General features: G+C 47.2%; 1 protein-coding gene across 1 annotated transcript in view; it reads left to right on the top strand.

The window, feature by feature from the left end:
- The window catches only part of LOC144595595 (bone morphogenetic protein receptor type-1B), a 369,976-nt gene that overhangs the window by 187,669 nt on the left and 164,199 nt on the right, over window positions 1-18,108 (top strand). Inside the window, exon 3 of the mRNA XM_078403165.1 lies at window positions 2,265-2,381. The gene's annotated coding sequence lies outside the window, so the exon portion shown is untranslated. The remainder of the gene's footprint in view (window positions 1-2,264; window positions 2,382-18,108) is intronic.

Raw genomic sequence — 18,108 nt, 5'->3', positions numbered from 1 at the left:
CTTGAGAGATAATGGAAGCATTCAGTCTTTGGTAGGAACATCCTTTGATTTACCGCTCTATAAATTATGTGAAATGTGTTTAATAAGACTTGCCTTTGTAGTTCTTTGTAGTTTTCCAGTTTCCATCACTTCAATCACTCGAATGATGTTAGTTTTAGTGTTAGTTTAGTTTAGTTTATTGTCACGTGTACCGAGGTACAGGGAAAAGCTTTTGATGCATGCAATCAAGTCAGCTGAAAGACTATACATGATTACAATCGAGCCATCCACATTGTGCAGATACAGGATAAAGGAAATAACTTTTTGTGCAATATAAATTGCAGTGAAGTCTGATTAAAGATAGTCCGAGGGTCTCCAGTAAGGTGGACAATAGTTCAGGACCGCTCTCTAGTTGTTGGTAAGATGGTTCAGTTGCCTGATAACAGCTGGGAAGAAAATTAATTACAAAGTTTTTTGCACAGGACTTGAGAAACAGCTGATGGAATTTAATAGCGATTATAAAATTATGAATAATAATATTATTTTTTAAAAATTGGGGCGGAGTTTGTACGTTCTCTCCGTGACCACATTGGCTTCCTCCGGGTGTTCTGGTTTCCTCCCACACTCCAAACACGTACAGGGTTGTAGGTTAACTGACTTCTGTAAATTGTCCTAAGTGTGTAGAATAGAACAAATGTATGGGTGTTTGTCGGTTGGCATGGACACGATGGGCCAAAGGGCCTGTTTCCATGCTGGATTTCCACAACTATAGCTAAACCTAAACTACAATGCTGAGAACTATATTGTGCATTCTGTATCTTACCCTTTGCTCTACCTACCACACCTGAGATTTACTTGATTGGATCTAGTTACGGTATCTGTTTGGATAGCATGCAAAATAAAGCTTTTCACTGTACCTCGGCACAAGTGACAATAATAAGCCTAAAACTAATCACTCCAAGGAGATTGCTGGTCGGTGTGGACTCGGTGGGCCGAAGGGCTTATTTCTAAGCTGCATCTCTAAACTAAACAAAATTCTCACCCTCTATCAAGAGTCAACAGTGTTTTATTGTCATATGTCCCAGATAGAACAATGACATTTAGTTTTTTTTAGTTTCGTTTAAGAGATACAGCGCGGAAACAGGCCCTGCGGCCGACCGGATCCACGCCAACCAGCGATCCCCTCACATTAACACTATCCTACACACACTATCCTCCCTCCCTCCCTCCATCCCTCCCTCCCTCTCTCTCATAGGGCCATAGAGTGATACAGTGTGGAAACAGGCCCTTCAGCTCAACTCGCCCACACCGGCCAACAATGTCCCAGCTACCCTAGTCCCACTTTGCTTGCGCTTGGTCCATATCCCTCCAAACCTGTCCTATGCATGTACCTGTCTCACTGTTCATAAACGATGGGATAGTCCCAGCCTCAACCACCTCCCCTGGCAGCTTGTTCCATACACCCACCACCCTCTGTGTGAAAATGTTACCTCTCCGATTCCTATTAAATCTTTTCCCCTTCACCTTGAACCTATGTCTTCAGGTCCTCGATTCCCCAACTCTGGGCGAAAGATTCTGTGTGTCTACCCGATCTATTACTATCATGATCTTATACACCTCTATAAGATCACCCCTTATCCTCCTGCGCTCCATGAAATAGAGACCCAGCCTACTCAACCTCTCCCTATAGCTCACACCCTCTAGTCTTTGCAACATCCTCGTAAATCTTTTCTGAATCCTTTCAAGCTCTCCCTCTCTCCCTCTCCCTCTCTCTGTTCCTCTCTCTTTCTCTCTCCCTCTCTCACTCTGCCTTTTACTCTCTCCCATTCCCTCTCTCTATCCCTCCCTCTCTCTCTCTCTTTCGCTCTTTCTCTCTCCCCCTCCCTCTCTCTCCCTCCCCTCTCTCTCTCTCTCTTCCTATCCCTGTCTCTTCCTATCTCTCTCCCCCCCTCTCTCTCTCTCTCTCCCCCCCCCTCCCTCACTCTCTCTCTCTCCCCCTCCCTCTCTCTCTCTCCCTCCCTCTCTGGTCACGGTGAGCCTGGCAGTGTGCTGATATTACTGGACTCATCCTGCTGCTGTGTGTGAATCTGTTGCCTCCAGCTGAGGGCTGCTCTGTGCTGATACCGTGGTGTACAATAACTGGGACCTGTGCCATGTGCTGAGGAGCAAGTGTTGGCGAGGTCAATATTTATAGATCAGTACACAGCCGCCTTCACCAGGAGAGCTGCCTGCTGACTCCCACTGCTGGAGTTTTACGTTCTTACTCAAGTCCTCTTTCCCCACAGCTCTGAATGGTTGCGATGGTCTGTCTTCCCGTTCCTGAATGACTGAATTGGAGGGAATTTCACAGAGTCTTTGACCAACGCAGCAGATTTGCAGCAGGCGGCCGTCAGAGTTGGCAGGTAAGATTTTGACTTGCTCCTACATGAAGGCTGTTGATCGCAACTTGTATCCGATGGAAGACTGCATCTGTGGCTCTAAGGCTTTGCCGTGTTGTGACCTTTGCTGCTGAACTAAACATCCCGTGTAGAATTTATTTCAAAGTCTGTTTGTACTGCTCCCTTTCATGGGTAGTGTAAAACACAGCCTGAATTTCTGTTTGGAGTTTTCATCAAGCTAGTACTGTCCTCATGGAGACCATTATCACTTGCCAGACTTGTTATCTGGAAGTAAAGAGGTCCTTCTGCAGTTGTACAGGGCCCTAGTGAGACCGCACCTGGAGTACTGTGTGCAATTTTGGTCTCCAAATTTGAGGAAGGACATTCTTACTATTGAGGGAGTGCAGCGTAGGTTCACGAGGTTAATTCCCGGAATGGCGGGACTGTCGTATGTTGAAAGACTGGAGCGACTAGGCTTGTAAAATCTGGAATTTAGAAGGATGAGAGGGGATCTTATTGAAACATATAAGATTATTAAGGAATTGGACACGCTAGAGGCAGGAAACATGTTCCCGATGTTGGGGGAGTCCCGAACCAGGGGCCACAGTTAGAGAGAGTTAGATAGAGCTCTTAATGATAGCAGAGTCAGGGGGTATGGGGAGAAGGCAGGAACGGGTCACTGATTGTGGATGATCAGCCATGATCACAGTGAATGGTGGTGCTGGGTCGATGGGCCAAATGGCCTACTCCTGCACCTTTTGTCTATTGTCTATTGTCTAAAGGCATGATTTGGTTCCTCACTAACTCATTCAAAATCTAGCACTCATTTTAAAGTATGTGTACTAAACAGTTTCTTCTTATTACTCAAGTATTGTTCAGAAAAAGTCTGACTTAGATTCATAGAGTCATACTGTGTGTAAACAGGCCCAACTTGCCCACGCTGAACAACATGCCCCATCTACACTACTCCCACCTGCCTTCATTTGGCCCAAATCCCTCTAAACCTGTCTGAACCATGAACCTGTCCAAATGTTTCTTAAACTTTGCTACAACTACCTCTTCTGGCAGCTCGTTCCATACACCTACCACCATTTGTGTGAAAATGTTACCCCTCAGATTTCCATTAAATCTTTTTCTCCTCACCTTAAACCTATGTCCTCTGGTTCTTGATTCACCTATTCTGGGCAAAGGACTCTGTGCATTTACTTGATGTATTCCTCACAGGATTTTGTAGACCACGATAAGATCACCCCTCATCCTCCTGCTCTCCAAGGAATAAAAGTCCCAGCCTGCTCAACCTCTTCCTACAGCACAGTCCCTCGAGTCCTGGCAACATCCTCGTAAATCTTCTCTGTATCCGTTGCAGCTTGACCACATCTTGTTGCCGTTATTGAAGTTACGGGCAAAGGTATTGTCCGTCACAAACCTTGAACACACGCATTCTCACCCCGCGGATGCATCTTTTTACAAGTGATTATCCAGTCACCCTCATTCCGTGCTTGTACCCCACCCACCCCTCCCTACCCCACGTCACTTCACTTCGCTCTCATTTGCAGGCATATTACAGAGGGTGTTACTTGTATATTTGAACCCTTTCACCTCGGTAATCTCTGTGCAATGGCAGAGCCTTGTTGCATCTAAATATAGTGCATGAGAGCAGCATTGTTGTGCTCTGGAGTGAGTCAGGGAGTATCGCTTTACAGGGACAGGTTAGAGCTGCCGATGCCAATTTCCACTTGGATGCCGTGGTTCTGAGATAATGGCATTTCAGACCGTGCTGTGGATAAGACTGTAGCAGGAAACGAGAGCCCCAATTGGCCAAAGTGTATGGATTTTTACAAACAGATATAATTCAATAACGTCTCAGCGGCACGGTGGTGCAGCGGTAGAGCTGCTGCCTCACTGCACCAGAGACCCGGGTTCCATCCTGACCACGGCTGCTGTCTGTACGGAGTTTGCACGTCTCACTGTGACCGCGTGGGTTTTCTCCGGGTGCTCTGGTTTCTTCCCACACTCCAACGACGTAAAAATTTGTAGGTTAATTAGCTTCGGTGAAAATTGTAAATTGTCCTTAGCGTGCAGGGTAGTGCTAGTGTACCGGTGATCACCGGTCAGCATGACTCGCTGGGCCAAAGGGCCTGTTTCCATGCTGTATCTCTAAAGTGTAGTCTCCAAATATTGGATCATGCTGTAATGTGAACAGAGGGAACAAATGATGTAAAATCTAATGCTGCTCCGACTCTATTTAGAAGGATGAGAGGAGATCTTATCGAAACGTATAAGATTATTAAGGGGTTGGACACGTTAGAGGCAGGAAACATGTTCCCAATGTTGGGGGAGTCCAGAACAAGGGGCCACAGTTTAAGAATAAGGGGTAGGCCATTTAGAACTGAGATGAGGAAAAACTTTTTCAGTCAGAGAGTTGTGAATCTGTGGAATTCTCTGCCTCAGAAGGCAGTGGAGGCCAATTCTCTGAATGCATTCAAGAGAGAGCTAGATAGAGCTCTTAAGGATAGCGGAGTCAGGGGGTATGGGGAGAAGGCAGGAACGGGGTACTGATTGAGAATGATCAGCCATGATCACATTGAATGGCGGTGCTGGCTCGAAGGGCCGAATGGCCTCCTCCTGCACCTATTGTCTATTGTGTATTCCATGAGGGGTGATCTTATCGAGGTGTACAAAATCATGAGAGGAATTGATCGGGTAGACATTCAGAGTCTCTTGCCCAGGGTAGGGGAATCGAGAACCAGAGGACATAGGTTTAAGGTGAGGGGGGAAAGATTTAATAGGAACCTGAGGGGTAACTTTTTTTACACAAAGTGTGGTGGGTGTATGGAATGAACTGCCGGAGGAGGTAGTTGTGGCAGGTAATATCACAACATTTAAGAAACATTTAGGCTGGTACATGGCTAGGATAGGTTTATAGGGATATGAGCTAATCACAGGTAGGTGGGACTAGTGTAGATGGGGTATGTTGGTTGGTGGGGGCAAGTTGGGCCGAAGGGCCTGTTTTCCACGCCGTATAACTCTATCACTCTAACCTTGATTAACTACTTTGAGATAGTATTTAACCTTAGGTACATTTTCACTAGCACTTATTTCACAAAATGCTGGAGTAACTCAGCAGGTCAGGCAGCATCTCAGGAGAGAAGGAATGGGTGACGTTTCAGATCGAGACCCTTCTTCAGATTGATGTCAGGGGGGCGGGACAAAGGAAGGATATAGGTGGAGACAGGAAGATAGAGGGAGATCTGGGAAGGGGAGGGGAAGAGAGGGACAGAGGAGCTATCTAAAGTTGGAGAAGTCAATGATCATACCGCTGGGCTGCAAGCTGCCCAAGCGAAATATGAGGTGCTGTTCCTCCAATTTCCAGTGGGCCTCACTATGGCACTGGAGGAGGCCCATGACAGAAAGATCAGACTGGGAGTGGGAGGGGGAGTTGAAGTGCTCAGCCACCAGGAGATCAGGTTGGTTAAGACGGACTGAGCGAAGGTGTTGAGCGAAACGATCGCCGAGCCAGCGTTTGGTTTCGCCGGTGTAAACAAATCACCTCTTCTACATCCCGCAGCTCCGCTCTTGCTCCCCCTCCCCCCATTTGTAACAAGGACAGAATCCCCCTCGTTCTCACCTTCCACCCCATTAGCCAGCGTATCCAACAAATCACTCCTCCTCTTTTCACTGGCACTTGTTGGCTCCATGTACATGAAAGCTATTTGACTCCACATTGCTACCTGGTACTGGAGAACTGGGCTACATGTACTCAAGAATAGAACTATATATAATTATGAGAGCCGGAGACAGGGTATACAGTCAGAACCTTCTTCCCATGGTGGAAAAGACTAGAGGCCTTAGCGTTACTGAAAGGAAGGCAAAGTTTAAAGGAGATGTGCGGGGCAAGTTATTTTTTAAACAGAGGTCAGTGGGAGCCTGGAACGCACTGCCAGGGGTGGTAATGGAGTCAGATGTGATCGTGGCATTTAAGAGGCTTTGCATCGGCACATGGATATGCAGGGAAAGGAATGATGCCGTTCATGTGCAGGCAGAGGAGATTAGCTTAACTTGGCATCCTGTTGTGGGCCGCAGGGACACACGAGGGACAATTTACTGAAGCCAATTAACCTACAAACCTGCACGTCTTTGGAGTGTGGGAGGAAACCGGATCACCTGGAGAAAAGGTGGTCACAGGGAGGACGTACAAACTCTGTACAGGCAGCACCCGTAGTCAGGATTGAACCCGGGCCTCTGGCGCTGTACGGCAGAAAATCTACTGCTGCACCACCCGTGTCGCCCCTGAGCCAGTGAGGAGAAAGAGGGCGTCTGAAGTAAAGGGTTGACTTTAAGCTGCTGACGACGCAAATGGATGAAGTGTTACTGCGTTACCTGTGGCATTGTTGGGAGTCTTGTAATGCTTTGGAATCCAGGGTCCGCTGGGCTTTGCAGCAAGGTCAGTAACAGGGAGGGAAACAGGTGCAGAAAGCAGATAATTATTTTTAGTATTCATTTGCGGGAGACGAGGCTTAGTGGAAAGGCCAGCAATTATCACACATGTCTCAAACGACAGCGCTGGCCATTTCAGAGAAGGCAACGCTTGCTCGCTCAGGGTCTCGAGCTGAACATAGATCGAACTTGCGGAATCCAAATGGGTTTTTACCGAAAATGGAGTTTCTATTAACAACAGTCAAGGTTTAGATTAATAGAGTCACAGAGTCACAGAGTCATGCAGTATGGAAACAGGCCCTTCACTACACTGACCAACATGTCCTATCTACACTCGTCCCACCTGCCCGCGTTTGGCCTATATCCCTCTAATCCTATTCATGTACCTGTCTAAATGTTTCTTAAATGTTGCAATAGTACCTGCCTCAATGACCTCCTGTGGCAGCTCGTTCCAAACACCCACCGCCCTTTTTTGTGAAAACGTTACCCCCCAGATTCCTATTAAATCTTTCCTCCTTCACCAATAAACAAGAGACTGTTAATTGGCTCGATTGTATACAAAGTCAAGGTGTACAATATCATGAGAGGAACAGATCTGGTAGATGCACAGTCTCTTTCCCAGAGTAGGGGAATGAAGAACGAGAGGACATTGGTTTCACATGAGGGGGGATGCGGGAGGGAACCGGAGCACCTGGAGGAATCCCATGCAGTCACAGGAAGAACGTGCAAACTCCACACAGACAGCATCTGTTTTAGTACCTTCTTTGACTACCTCCTCTGGCAGCTCGTTCTGGCAGTGGCGATGCCTCGCGGGTCGTCCCACGTTCGACAGTCGACGAGAGCGTGGGGGAACTGCCGTGAGGGAGGTGGGGGGGGGAACAATGGAAGACCTGGCATGCGGGGACTGCCGTAAGGGAGGGAGGGGAAGAACAATGGAAGTCCTGGCTTGCGGGGACCGCCGTGAGGGAGGGAGGGGGGGAACAATGGAAGTCCTGGCATGCGGGGACTGCTGTGAGGGAGGTGGGGGGGAACAATGGAGGACCCGGCGTGTGGGGACCGTGTGAGGAGGTGGGGGGGGGGGACACAAAGGACAATGGGGAACTGGTGTGGGGGAACTGTTGTGGGGGATGACAAAAGGGGGAGCCGGTGTGCTTTGCAACTTTGTCAGCGCCGTAGGTGGCTGCTATTTGTATACATTGTGTATGCAACCAAAGATTCTCACTGTGCCTCGTCACATGTGACAATAAAGTATTCCTATTCATATTCCATTTACCTTTGTGTAAAACAGTTGCCCCTCAGGATCCTATTAAATCTTTCCACCCTCACCTTAAACCTATGTCCTCTGCTCTTGATTCCACGACCCTGGATAAAAGGCTCTGTGCATTCTTCCGATTAACTCCCCTCATGATTTTGTACACATCTATAAGATCACCCCTCAGCCTCCTGCGCTCCAAGGAATAAAGTCGCTGCCTGCCCAAGGCTCCCACTGGTTCGGAACCTCGAGTCCTTCGTGACCACAATAAATCTGGAAAAAAGTCTAACCACAAGCCGGAGAGGCGATTTATTCTTCCCACAGCATTGTAACCACATTGTGCCGCGGTATTGTTGTGATCCAGCTCTTCTGATAGAAGACCTGAAAATTGAGACTTAAAAGGTCAAGCTGCAGTTGTTGGGAGCAGTATGCGAGCTGGCTTGTGGCGACTCAGGAGGTTCACCAGGAAGCTGCCAGCTCCGAAGGGTTAGAGTTACGAGGAGAGAGAGAGAAAGTGGAACAAGCGCAGGCAGGATTTAACCGAGGGTGTGTGAGATTATGAAATGCTGAGATAAGGCAGCCATAAAGGACTTGCAAAGTGGCCAAGTCATCAGGGCATACAGTTAGTGTAAGAAAATAACTGCAGATGCTGGCACAAATCGAAGGTATTTATTCACAAAATGCTGGAGTAACTCAGCAGATCAGGCAGCATCTCGGGAGAGAAGGAATGGGCGATGTTTCGGGTCGAGACCCTTCTTCAGGCTGAGGTAGGGTCTTGACCCGAAATGTCGCCCATTCCTTCTCTCCTGAGATGCTGCCTGACCTGCTGAGTTACTCCAGCATTTTGTGAATAAATACCTTCGAGGGCATACAGTTATGTTAATTAGTGGAGGTGAACGAAGAAAAACATTATGGGGTCTGGAACTCAATCTCTCTGTTTTTCCTCTCCCCTCTCTCTCTCCCTCTTTCTGTCCCTCTCTCTTCCTCCCTCTTTCTCTCTCCTCATTCTTCCCTCTTTCTCCCTTTCTGCCCCTCTCCCCCTCTCCCTCTCTCTCTTCCTCCCTCCTTACTCAATCTCTGTCTCTCCCTCCCCCTCCCTGCTTCTCTATCACCCTCACACTCTCTCTCTCTCTCTCTTGCCTCATTCTCCCCTCTTCTTTTTCTCTCTCCCTCCTTTCTCTCCATCTTCCTCCCTCCCTCCCTCTCCCTGTCCCCTCTCTCTTTCTTTTTCTCTCTCCCCTTCTTCCGCTCCCTCTCCCCCTCTCTCCCTCCCTACCCCCTTCTATCCCTCTGTCTCCCCCTCTCCCTCTCCACCTTTCCCTTTTCTCTCGCCCTCTCCTCTTTTTCTCCCAATTTCTTCCAGCTTTTTCTCCATCGTTCTCTCCTCTTCTTTCTTTCTCCCCCTCTTTCTCACTCCCCCTCTTCATCTCTCCGTCGCTCTCCCTCTCCCTCCTCCTTCTCCCCCTCTCTCCTTCCTCCCCTCTCATTCTCTCCCCCTTCCACTCCCCCTTTCCTTTCTCCCTCTCCGTCCCTCTTTCTTTCTCCCTTTCCCTCCCTCCCCCTCTCATTCTCCCTTTCCCTCCCTCCCCTTGTTCTCGTTCTCTCTCTCCTTCTCACCCTCCCTCCTCCAAGCCTGCCTTTCATCTGATCCACATTTCCGATGCCCATGCGGGTGACCAGTTTCTTTCTAGACGGGCTGAGGTCCCTGCCCCAGACTCTGCTGTGCAGTGTGGGTATTGCCACCTTGATGCCAAGTTAGGAACAGTCACCAGCTATGCTGGCTAAAAATCTCTTTCTGCTGTCCCAGGTGGACCAGCTCTTGGGAGTCTCCGGTGACAATTATAGGCTGTAAAAACTGTCGGTTTCTGGTGGAAGTGAAAGCACTAAACATTATTCCCTGTGGCTTGTATCTGTACACTGTGGATGGCTTGACTGTAATCACGTATAGTCTTTCCGCTGACTGGATAGCACGCAAAAACAAAGCTTTTCACTGTATCTCAGTACACGTGACAATAAACCGAACTAAACTATGCACCTCTTTAGTTTTGTTTAGTATTGTCACATGTACCGAGATACAGTGCAAAGCTTCGTCTTTGCGTGCTATTCAGTCAAAAAAAAACTATACATGATTACAATAGAGCCATCCACAGTGCACAGATAAAGGATAAAAGGTACAACATTTAGTGCAAAGATATAACATTGTAGTCCGATAAAGTCCGATTAAAGATAGTTCAAAGATCTCCAATGAGGTGGGCAGTAGCTCAGGACTGCTCTGTTTGTAGTAGGATGAGGGCGGCACGGTAGCGCAGCGGTAGAGTTGCTGCTTTACAGCGAATGCAGCGCCGGAGACTCAGGTTCGATCCTGACTACGGGTGCTGCACTGTAAGGAGTTTGTACGTTCTCCCCGTGACCTGCGTGGGTTTTCTCCGAGATCTTCGGTTTCCTCCCACACTCCAAAGACGTACAGGTATGTAGGTTAATTGGCTGGGTAAATGTAAAAATTGTCCCTAGTGGGTGTAGGATAGTGTTAATGTACGGGGATCGCTGGGCGGCACAGACTTGGTGGGCCGAAAAGGCCTGTTTCCGGCTGTATATATATGATGGTTCAGTTGCCTGATAACAGCTGGGAAGAAACTGATCCTGAATCCTGAGGTGTGCTTTTTCACCTTTCTGTACCTCTTGCCTGATGGGAGAGGGGAGGAGGGAGTGACCGGGGTGAGACTTAGTAATATTGGATGAATGTATTTGTGCATCTGTACTGTCATCTGTTTAAGGGATGGAGAGTATTTATGTTACTCCCTCCTGTCACGTTGCATAATCCCTAAGAAGTATGTTGTGTAATGTTCATAAATTCATAGGAGCAGAATTAGGCCATTCAGCCCATTGCGTCTTCTCCACCTTCTATCTTTCCCTCTCAACCCCATTCTCCGACCGTCTCCCCATAACCCGTATCCTGATTGAGTGGAGCGTGCTGCCTCGTGTCTGTGGGGCAGCTATCAGTCACAGCTGTCGCCTCTGTTCTGAATTCTGGATCTACTCATTGCTGCTTCCTTCCTGAGGTGTTTGAAGTCCCTTCATTCCACACAACCATCTTGATTTCCCTTTGAACGTCTTTGCTGTCTCCTGCTGTGTTGAATGAAACCCATAAGTGCAACTGCGAACAAATTACTTTGACAAACCATGACTGGTTATAGTAGATAAGGCATCATTATTGGGATTGGCTAGACGTTAGAGATACAGCACGGAAACGGGCCCTTCAGCCCACCGATTCCGCACTGACCAGCGATTTCCTCGTGCACTAGCACTATCCTACACACTATGTCAACTTTACAATTTTTTTTTACTGAAGCCAATTAACCTACAAACCATTACGTCTTTGGAATGTGGGAGGAAACCAGATCACCTGGAGAAAACCCACACGGTCACAGGAAGAATGTACAAACTCCGTACAGACAGCACCTGTAGTCAGGATCGAACCCAGGTAGACAGTAGTTCTACCACTGCACCGTCCAATGTGCTGGAGTAAGTGCTGGAGTAAATCAGCAAGTCAGACAGCATCTCTGGAGAACACCGATAGGTGATGTTTTGGGTCTGAAGAAGAGTCCCGACCCGAAACGTCACCTATCCATGTTCTCCAGAGGTGCTTCCTGACCCACCGAGTTACTCCAGCATTTTGTATCCTTCTGGTGATGTGAAGAATGGTGTCTGGATTAGACTGTGTTAGGCATCAGGAGATGTTGGACAGACTTAGATTGTTTTCTCTGGAGCATCGGAGCTTCTGAGGTTGGTGGTGGGGGGCACCTGATAGAAGTATACAACATTCTGAGAGGCAGAGATAGGATAGATAGTCAGAGCCTTTTCCTCAGGAAATATCATAGACTAGAGAGCATACGTATCTTTAAGATGAGAGGGACAAACGTTCAAAGGAGATGTGCAGGGCATCTTTTTTTACACAGGGGGTTGTGCGTGCCTGGAATATGCTGCCAGGGATGGTGGTGGACACAGATACGATAGTGATGTTTCAGAGCTTTTGGATCTGCGCATGGATGTGCCAGGAATGGAGGGATATAGATTATGTGCAGAAAGGTAAGAGCTGGTTGTGTCATATGTTTGGCACAGACATTGTGGGTCAGAGGTCTGTTCCTGTGCTGTACTGATCTATGTTCGATGAACAAAAGCAAGGGCAGCGATCCTAGGAGGACCATGCTCAACCTTCAAAGGAACATTATAGCTCCATCCAGCGCAAGAAATCACAGAGTTGCAGACGTAGCCCAGACCATCAAGCAAACCATCCTCCCTTCCATTGACTCCATGTACACTTCACGCTGCCTCGGCAAGGCCACCAGCATAATCAAGGACAAGTCTCACTCCCTCTTCTCCCCTCTTCCATCAGGCAAGAGGTACAGAAGTGTGAAAACGTACACCTCCAGATTCAGGGACAGTTTCTTCACAGTTGTTATCAGGCAACTGAACCATCCTATCACCAGCTAGAGAGCGACCCTGACCTACCATCTACCTCATTGGAGACTCTCGGACTATTTTATTTGGACTTTATTTAGCACTAAACGTTATTCCCTTTATCCTGTGTGTGCACTGTGGACAGTTTGATTGCAATCATGTCGTCTTTTCGCTAACTGGACCGCACGCAAACATTGTTTTTCACATGTACACATGATAATAATAAACTAAGCTAAACTTTCAGCTAACTACAGTTAGCAGAGCAGCAGGATAGGGCAGAGCGAAGAACTTTGCATAAAAACGTGGATAAATTTCAATGTAAAATACTTGCAGAGTGCCGGGAATGGAAGTCATGTTCGACAAAAGGCAATGGCGTGCCCTGCAAGATCTAAACCACAGGAAATAGTTCCTTGGCAATCAGGTGTTCCATGAGATCGCACAGCTCTGTCACATTCCCCTTTAAGGGGAGTGGGAGGAAAGTATTTAACGGACTAAAACCCAAAGAAAGGCTCTTTTTGACGAACTGCTGCCTCTCAAACTCCTCCTCCCCTCTCATCCACTCACAAGCTGGGGAATAATATATATACTTTTTTTGTTCAAATGTGCAAAAGCAGCTGCTAGAAATCAAAAGCCGCTCAGGCTCCCTGCAAGATGAGGGGCTCGAGCCCGACGGAACGGGAGATCAGAGTGAGTCACTCCTTTGCCTTCTCAGCGGTCCATCTGACCCTCAGCCAAAGCACAGGGATCTCCCCTCAAGGTCAGATCTTTGGTTTCCTCCCACACTCCAAAGACGTACAGGTATGTAGGTTAATTGACTGGGTAAAATGTAAAAATTGTCCCTGGTGTGTGTAGGATAGTGTTAATGTGCGGGGATCGCTGGGCGGTGCGGACTCGGTGGGCCGAAGGGCCTGTTTCCGCGCTGTATCTCTAAATCTAAATCTAAAGAGAGGGTTTTACAATACAGTAACTTGTGTTAGTGGTACAAGTAGATAGGGTGGTCATAAAGGCTTTATCAGTCGGAGTATTGAGTAAAGGAGCTGGGTGGGGGGGATCATGTTATAGTTGTATAAGACGTTGGTGAGGTCGCATTTACAGTATTGTGTTCAGTTTATGGTACCATGTTAAAAGAAAGATGTTGTCAAGCTGTAAAGGGTGCAAAAGGGTGCAGAGAGGCTTTATGATGTTACCAGGTCTCGAGAGCCTGAGCTATAGGGAGAGGTTGAGCAGGCTAGGACTTTATTCCTTGGAGAGCAGGAGGATGAGGGATGATCTTATAGAGGAGTACAAAATCATGAGGGGAATTGATAGGGTAAATGTACAGTCTTTTACCTAGAATAAGGTAAAAGAACCCTAGTATCAAGAACCAGAGGACATTGGTTTCAGGTGAATGGGGGAAAGATTTAATAGGAACGTGCAGGTCAACTTTTTTACACATAGTGTTTGGGTGTATGGAACGAGCTGCAGGAGGAGATTGTTGAGGTAGGTACTATCACACCATTTACGAAACATTTGGACAGGTACATGGATAGGTCAGGTTTAGAGGGAAATGGGTCAAATGCAATCAGGTGAGACTAGTGTAGATGGGACATGTTGGTCGGTGTGGGAAGGGCCTATTTCTACGCTGTATGACTCTATGACTATCGGCCTCCAGCACGAGCTCTGGCAGCACGTTCAGTGGGTATAAGATGGTCGGGGAGAAGGGGCAGTGGCATGGAGTAGGAGAGGACTGCATGAGAGCCTGCCCTCTGATTTCCACCCATTACTCCCTTTACCCTGTATCTGTACATTGTGGACGGCTCGATTGTAATTATGTACAGTCTTTCTGCTGACTGGTTAGCACACAACCAAAGCTTTACACTGTACCTCGGTGCACAAAAAAAGACACAAAGTGCTGGAGTAACTCTGCAGGTCCGGCAGCTTCTCTGGAGAACAATGTTTAGTTTCGTTTGGAGACACAGCATGGAAACAGGCCCTTCGGCCCACTGAGTCCGTGTTGACCATCGATCACCCATACACTAGTTTTATTCTACACACTCGGGACAATTTACAAAAGCCAATTAACCTACAAACCTGTACGTCTAAGTGTTGGAGGAAACCAGAGCATTCGGAGAAAACCCATATGGTCACAGGGAGAACGTACAAAGTCCACATGGACGGCACGCATAGACAGGATCGAACCCGGGTCTTTAGCGCTGAGAGGCAGCATTCTACCGCTGTACCACTTTGTCACCCAGCGAACTGAATTGAACTGAACTAAATTAAACTAAACTAAACTAAACTAAACTAAACTAATCAAAACCATGTAACATCAGAAGCTTGCAGTAGATCACGGATAGATCTGAAGTAGAGGGTTAATCTCCTAGCGTTTTCTTTAAACGGGGAAGCTCTCAGCTGCTCCTGTTGGTAATGCAACCAAAATCAAGAGCTCGGCATCTGAGGAATCCCAGCCTCCCATTCTTCCTTCAACAGATCAGTCCTCTACCTTGCAGCTGGTGGCGGCCACAAGAACAAGGCTGTTTTTCAGTGTTTTTTTTTTAACAACTTTTATTCTGTTGCATGCATTATTCACTCCAACATCTGTTTCAAATATAACTCCAGGATATTAATATTTGATGTACCTAACACATATCCCAGTGTTGCTCTCCATCAATAGCCTCTATGTTGTTTTACATCTAAGGAGTGTTTGTGTCTAGTGACTCCATTAACTGGCTTGCAGCCTGTTTATTGTCGTGAGTAACCTTGCATTCGGCTCTTGACTCCTCTTAAAGGGGCAGAGGCACTTCGTTAAGGATTTCGGAACACTGTTCCTCTCCCATTGCAAATAAACCAGTTAGGTAACAGGGGTCTTGGTCCAGAACTAAATCAATTTTAGCTCTGGTCCAGAGCTAAATCCACAGAAGGCTGTGGAGGCCAAGTCAGTGGATATGTTTAAGGCAGAGATAGATAGATTTTTGGTTAGTGCAGGTGTCAGAGGTTATGGGGAGAAGACAAGAGAACGGGATTAGGAGGGAGAGATAGATCAGTCACGATTGAATGGTGGAGTAGTCTTGTTGTGCTGAATGGCCTAATCCTACTCCTGTTACTTATGACCTAATTTATGTCAATTTCTGTGGTTGTTTTGTTTAGTTTAGTTTCGTTTAGTGATACAGTGCGGAAACAGGCCCTTTGACCCACCGAGTCTGCATCAACCAGCGATCACCCATATACTAGTTCTATCTTGCACAGTTGGGACAATTTACAGAACCCAATTATGTTTCTAGGACGTGGGAGGAAACCGGAGCACTCGGGGAAGCCCACGCGGTCACAGGGAAAACGTACAAACCTCTGTACAGACAGCACTCATATTCAGGATCGAACCCGGGTCTCTGGCACTGTAAGTCAGCAACTCTACCGCTGCACCACTGTGCCGCCCTGTGTGTCACTACGACTCTAGTATAAAGAAATAGATATGGGGAACAGATAAAGAAGAAGATAATAATGTAGGGGCTAAAACCTTTGTGTGGACGGAAGATTGGCTGGGAACTAAACATAGGCACAACCAATCTTCTGGTTAACAAGATGATGCTATTTTTGCTGATAACACAAAGATTCTGAGGACAATATTTCCCATTGAGATTTGGTCTCAGTGAGATGACCTGAGTGTGCTGGAGTGTGGAAAGACAAATACCATTATTTCTATGGAAGAGAGCAAAGAGGCTCTCACCCTTTTTGGGTGGAGTGGGGGGATAAAAGGGTAAGAGGTTGGCTTAATGAGGTGTACAAGATTATGAGGGGCATGGATTATCAAGATGGTAGAGTGACGCAGTTAGTAGAGTTGCTGCCTCACAGTGCCGGAGAGCGGCTTTCCATCCTGACCTCGGGTGCTGTCTGTGTGGAGTTTGTACGTTCTCCAGGTGCTCCGGTTTCCTCCCACATCCCAAAGACGTGTGGGTTTGTAGGCTGATCGGAATTGCCCCGAATATTTACGGAGAGGATGTTCGGTATATGGAACTAGAGGAAGTAGATGAGGCTGGCACAATAATAACTTTTCAAAAGTCATTTGGACAAGTACATGGTCAGGAAAGGTTTAGAGGGATATGGGCAGGTGGGACGAGCTTTTATGGGGCATCGTTGTTGGCACAGTTGAATTGGGCTAACGGGCCTGTTTCTGTGCTGTCTGGCTCTATGACTCTTTACGTGTAATTGGAGCTTACTTACCTTTGAGTTTTGAGTTAAGTTGAGTTTAGTTCATTGTCACGTACAGTGACAATGTCACGTACAGTGTCACGTACAGTGAGGTACAGTGAAAAGCTTTTTTTGCATATCATCCAGTCAGCAGAAACACAATGCATGATTACAATCGAGCCATCCATAGTGTACAGAAACAGGTTAAAGGGAATAACGTGAATAAATTTGCTGTTTGTTAGTGCAGGAAAGTCCGATCAAAGATAGTCCGAGGGTCTCTCAGTCACGGTGGCGCAGCGGTCGAGTTTCTTACAGCGAATGCAGCACCGGTGACCCGGGTTCGACTACGGGTACTGTCTGTACGGAGTTTGTACGTCCTGCCCGTGACCCACGTGAGTTTTCTCTGAAATCTTAGGTTTCCTCCCACACTCCAAAAACGTACAGGTTTGTAGGTTAATTGGCTTGGTAAATGTAAAAATTGTCCTTAGTGGGTGTAGGATAGTGTTAATGTGCGGGGATCGCTGGTCGGCATGGACCCAGTGGGCCAAAGGGCCTGTTTCTGCACTGTATCTCTAAAACTAAAACTAAAACTAAAAAGGTAGTTAATAGCTCAGGTCTGCTTTCTAGTTGTTTGGTGGAATGGTTCAATTATCTGAGAGCAGCTGGCTTAAATGCAATGAAGATGACCTTACCTGTGTTAGGCACAAAATGCTGGAATAACTCAGTGGGTGAAGCAGCGTCTCTGGAGAAAAGGAATAGGCGACGTTGCAGGTCGGAACCCTTCTTCAGACCTTACCTGGGCTGATAACATATAACATATAACATATAACAACTACAGCATGGAAACAGGCCTGTCCGGCCCTACCAGTCCACGCCGACCATTCTCCCTGACCTAGTCTCATCTACCTGCACTCAGACCATAACCCTCCAATCCCCTCCTATCCATATACCTATCCAATTTACTCTTAAATAATAAAATCAAGCCAGCCTCCACCACTTCCACCGGAAGTCCATTCCATACAGCCACAACCCTCTGAGTAAAGAAATTCCCCCTCATGTTACCCCTAAACCTTTGTCCCTCAATTCTGAAGCTATGTCCCCTTGTTGGAATCTTCCCCACTCTCAAAGGGAAAAGCCTACCCACGTCAACTCTGTCCGTCCCTCTCAAAATTTTAAAAACCTCTATCAAGTCCCCCCTCAACCTTCTACGCTCCAAAGAATAAAGACCCAACCTGTTCAACCTCTCTCTGTAGCCTAAGTGCTGAAACCCAGGCAACATTCTAGTAAATCTCCTCTGTACCCTCTCCATTTTGTCGACATCCTTCCTATAATTTGGCGACCAGAACTGCACACCATACTCCAGATTCGGCCTCACCAATGCCCTGTACAATTTCAACATTACATCCCAACTTCTATACTCGATGCTCTGATTTATAAAGG

The sequence above is a fragment of the Rhinoraja longicauda genome, chromosome 1 (genome assembly GCF_053455715.1).
Source record: "Rhinoraja longicauda isolate Sanriku21f chromosome 1, sRhiLon1.1, whole genome shotgun sequence".
Classification (NCBI taxonomy): domain Eukaryota; kingdom Metazoa; phylum Chordata; class Chondrichthyes; order Rajiformes; family Arhynchobatidae; genus Rhinoraja; species Rhinoraja longicauda.
Note: the sequence above shows the minus strand (reverse complement) of the source record. Positions and strands in the feature narration are given on the sequence as shown.